This window comes from Penaeus monodon, chromosome 16, assembly GCF_015228065.2.
Source record: "Penaeus monodon isolate SGIC_2016 chromosome 16, NSTDA_Pmon_1, whole genome shotgun sequence".
NCBI classification, from domain to species: Eukaryota; Metazoa; Arthropoda; class Malacostraca; order Decapoda; family Penaeidae; genus Penaeus; species Penaeus monodon.
In genome coordinates this window covers 13844449-13849383 of record NC_051401.1, presented here as the reverse complement: position 1 = coordinate 13849383, position 4935 = coordinate 13844449, and the positions used below count along the sequence as shown (strand labels likewise).

The following is a 4935-nucleotide window of genomic DNA, read 5'->3' as shown; positions in this document are numbered from 1 at the left end:
GAGAGAGAGAGAGAGGAGAGAGAGGAGAGAGAGAGAGGGAGAGGAGGGAGAAAAGGGGAGAAGCGAGAGAGGAGGAGAGAGAGAGGAGGAGAGAGAGGAGAGAGAGGAGAGAGAGAGAGAGAGAGGAAGGAGAGAGAGAGAGAGAGAGAGAGAGAGAGACGAGAGAGAGGAGAGAGAGAGAGAGGGAGAGAGAGAGAGAGAGAGAAACGGAGGCGATACGGGGGGGGGGGGAGGCCAAAACATTCTGCCGTCTCTTCATTCCAGTTAATCTATAGGCAGAAACCGGCCTCGGTTAGTGAGGAGAGACGAGGCTAATGAAAAGGGGGAGGGGTGGGGAGCTAATAATAAAGAGAAGAAAGCGCAAAGGATGTGGATTCTTCGACATCAAAGGAGCGCACAGCATACTAAATAGCTGAAGAGATTGCGTCTATGAATTACATCAATACATAGCCCTTTCAATGCATTACATAAATCTACTACATCCACTTTCATAAACAATCGACCAAAAACTAGCCAAAGACAGACAAACGGACAAACAAGCAGACCGACAGACAGGTACAGGCACAGGTACAGGCAGGCGCACGCACGCACACACGCACGCACGCACGCACGCACGCACGCACGCACACAGACACACAAACTCACACACTCACTCACTCACTCACTCCCACACACACACACACACACTCAACTCTCACACATACGCACGCGACGCACGCACGCACGCACGCACGCACCACACCACCACACACACACACACACACACACACACACACACACACACACACACACACACACACGCAATTTCGTCGCTGTCTCCCAAGTAGCAAAGAATGCGAAAACTGACAACAATGTCCGCCTGTTCTTTAACGAAAAGACCTTTTTTTTGCGTCTCGCCATAGCAACGCATCCCTGCGGTCAAGGCTGACAAGATACGCCATGCGCAGCCACAGTTGGTTGTGAAAGGCCCGACTCGGCAGAGCTGTCGAGAGAGGCGAGGTAGGGGCGACGGCCGAGTAGGAGGAGGCAACTGTGGGTAAAAAGGGGGCGACGGTGGGTAAGGAGGGTTGTCGAGGCGGGGAGGGGGTGGGCAGAGGGAGAGTGAAAGTCGATCCATCAGTTCCTGTTTCTCATAGGGTGAGGAAAAAAAAAACAATAAAATAAAAGTCCAATAAAACACAACATGAAAAGGCTACCATACCACAAAATAAAGGTCCCGAGAAGGTGTTCTTCCCGAAGTAATCTCCTTTCCAAGCCCACGGCAAATGTTGGTGCTTAGTGGGAGGGGTGGCGGTAGGGATGGGTTCGGGGGGGGGGGGGGGGCGTGGAGATGAGGGAGGAGGACGCGGAGATACTGGAACAAGGCTGGCTGTCCCGTTGCCATAAGCTGGTGCTACACAGCCACATCAGGCTTATTAATTCCCTCCGTACAGATTTATTTGTATCCTAACATAGTACGAAGCACTCATAACAATCCCAAAAAACGAAGTGAAACAAAAAGATATGAAACGAAATAAATCATCAACTCTTAAAAACGAGTTTTTCAAAACCACAACGTAGTGTTAGTAACACCATATTAGAAGCCGGAAACTGTCTGAACCACAGCATTACTTTGCGAAGTGTAAATGCTATCCTTTATCCGGAATAAAACTATATACAAACAATGCGTAAATAAAAAAAATAAAACACAGGCAACATTCCATTCTTGCAACCTAGCAACCCTAACAAAACACAAACGCAACAGACACACTCGGACATCTGCACCTGGCACAACGATAATTCTTCACTTTGAAACAAACACGTAAATTCAAGTCGTAAATTCGAGGCTAGCGTCGCTCACACAAAATGCCCAGCGACTAAAGCAAAGCCAGAGGTCTCTCGTTACTCCTACTCCAGAAAAAAAAAATAAATAAAAAAAAAAAATAAAAGAAAAAACGGAGAGATCTATGCACATCCGTTCACCAGAGACCGAATCCCACCAAACCACTTCCTTGTATCCTCTTGCTGCAAAAAAAGAAAAGAAAAGAAGACGAAGACGAAGAAAAAGAAAAAGACGCCGACGAAGAAAAAGAAGAAGGAAGGAAGGAGGAGACAAATAAGGAGACAAAGAAGACACATCAGAAGAAGAAGACGAAAAAGACGAAGAAGACGAAGAAGACGAAGAAGAAGAAGAGAAGAAGAAGAAACCAAAGGAGAAGAAAAAGAAAAAAAAAGAAGAAGAAGAAGAAGAAGAAGAAGACAGAGGAGAAGAAAAAGAAGACAAAGAAGAGGAAAAAGGAAAAGAAGAAAAAAAGGGAGACAGAGAGAGAAAACGTCTTTGCATTTTGTCTCCTCATATCAAACCCTGACATTTAATCTACCTAACCGACGCATCTTCACATTCTCTTATCAAAGGTAATACAATAAAATCACTCGTTTCGACACCCAAAGCTGGGAGGGAGGGAGGGAGGGAGGGAGGGAGGGAGGGAGGGAGGGAGGGAGGGAGGGAGAGAGAGAGAGAGAGAGAGAGAGAGAGGGGGGGGGGGAGGGAGGGAGAGAGAATGCAGAGAGAGGAGAGAAGAGAGAGAGAGAGGAAGGGGAGGGAGGGGGAGGAGGTAAGAGGAAGGGGAGGGGAGGGGGGGGAGGGGGGGAGGAGAGAGAGAGAGAGAGAGGAGAGTGGGAGAGGAGAGAGAGAGGAGAGAGAGAGAGAGAGAGAGAGAGAGAGAGAGAGAGAGGAGAGAGAGAGAGAGAGAGAGAGAGAGAGAGAGAGAGACAACGGGACTTCTCTGCAGCAATTAACCAAACACATCGTGCTACAAAGATGCGGATTTGCTGTTCTTTCGCTTACCTGCACAGGGGGGAGGGATGTGTCCTCGGAACCGAGGGGAACTGAAAAAAAATATATATATATTAATTCCTGACAATTCAGTAAAACTCCAATTACAAAGAAAAACATTATCAGCCGACTCAATCTGCGTTCTCTAAAAATAATAAAAAAATAAATAAATAAATAAATAAATAAATAAATACATAAATAAATAAATAAATAAATGAATGAATGAATAATTCAACACCTATTAAAAGACCGGAGCAGCTGCCCATTGGTCGAGGGCAACCGAAGGGGAGGGAAAGCATATGAAAAGAGAAATACTGAAAAGGAATAAATACATATCCCTGTGCATGCATATAGATGTGGCCGTGCTAGTGTGTGTGTGCGTATGTGCGCGTGTGTTTATATGTGCACGAATCCGCATGAATATGTATGTGATGAGCATATGTGTGGTCTGTATGTGTATATGTGCGTGTGCGTGTGCGTGTGCGTGTGCGTGTGCGTGTGTGTGTGTGTGTGTGTCTGTGTGTGTGTCTGTGTGTGTGTCTGTGTGTGTGTCTGTGTGTGTCTCTGTGTCTGTGCCTGTGTGTCTGTGCCTGTGTGTGTCTGTGCCTGTGTGTGTCTGTGTGTGTCTGTGCCTGTGTGTGTGTGTGTGTGTGTGTGTGTGTGTGCGTGCGTGCGTGCGTGCGTGCGTGCGTGTGTGCGTGCGTGCGTGCGTGCGTGCGTGCGTGCGTGCGTGCGTGCGTGCTGTACGTACTTGTGTGTGTATATGTTTGCATATGTAAAGTGTGCTTGTATGTGTACGTGCTTCTGTGCCTGTGTTTGTCGGTGTGTTTGCGTGTCAGTGTATTTGTCTTTGTCTGTATAGTTATCTGTGTGTGTGTGAGAGAGGGGGGGAGGGAGAGGGAGAGGGAGAGGGAGAGGGGAGGGAGGGAGAGGGAGAGAGAGAGAGAGAGAGAGAGAGAGAGAGAGAGAGAGAGAGAGAGAGAGAGAGAGAGAGAGAGAGAGAGAGAGAGAGAGAGAGAGAGAGAGAGAGAGAGAGGCGATAGGAAGAGAGGGAGGAGAGGCGAGACGGAAGGGGGAAGTAAGGGAGAGGGGCAATGTCGAGAGGGAGAGAGGGAAGTAAAAAAGAGAGAGTGGGGGGCAGGAGCGAGTGGGAGACGAGAAGAAAGGGCGACAGAGTGAGGAGGGAGATAAGAGGAAGAAAGGATGAGTGGGGGGGGGGGACCTAAGTCCATTTCTCTGCGTCAATAAAATTTCAGTGCAGCAAGCGAATTTCATCGACAAGTTTTTCTCCCTGGTCTCCGTAACCCAACCACGACCCAGCATGTAGCAATTCCGACACCGGCATCTGTAATCCCTCCTTACCTTCAAGCAGTAGCGAGGACGACTCGCATGGCGCTAGATCAATTGCACTCGCCGTGTTAAGTTTCTATCCGACCCTTCGTATCCCGTCACCACGATGTAGCTCACTGTCAATAGCACAGAGCGGTCATTTTCAACGTGGCTCAGGCAACACACACACTCCCTCAAGCCGTGGCTGCCAAACCGAGACTGGTTAGCACACACACACACGCACAGATCGCTTTGCAACGATGGGTTATCGCATGCCGTTGACTGCACTTAATTTTCCTGTAGCACCAGTACCAGTGCACGTTCCTGCGGATCATGCAACACTGCTGGGTTTCCATGAAACAAAAGGTCAGAATTAAAGTGACACTGCTTTGGCTCTCTCGGAATCGCTTAAAGTACAGCTACCACAACAAGCACGAGTTGCCAAACGCCGTTTAAACGTTGGCCTGTCTGCCGATTTTTATCTTTTTTCCTTATTCATATACAAATCGACCTCATACATTCACACTACTAAACACCTACTCGTCGTCTAAATGCTGATATCTCTAAAATCGACGGGAAGATCGGCAACCTCGATGCACAAGCACACACATGGTCATGACAAAGACGAAAACGGCTTCGTCATGTGAGCCTTACTGAACGTGAGACTCCTCTCGCTCCTCGCCGCCCAGGTCCCGTCTGGTGAACCGACCTAGGTCCCGCCCACACCAGCATGCACCCACTGCTTCACCATTGCCCAGCAGCTGCATGCCCAAACCATATTCTTTCAGCTT

At 48.4% G+C, this 4935-nt stretch overlaps 1 protein-coding gene across 1 annotated transcript in view; it reads right to left on the bottom strand.

Annotated features, from left to right (window-relative positions):
- LOC119582526 overlaps window positions 1-4447 on the bottom strand; it is a 71663-nt gene extending 67216 nt beyond the window's left edge. The window contains exons 1-2 of the mRNA XM_037930836.1: window positions 4178-4447; window positions 2828-2868 (exon numbers count right to left, since the gene is read on the bottom strand). The gene's annotated coding sequence lies outside the window, so the exon portion shown is untranslated. The remainder of the gene's footprint in view (window positions 1-2827; window positions 2869-4177) is intronic.
- Window positions 4448-4935: the final 488 nt, after the last annotated feature.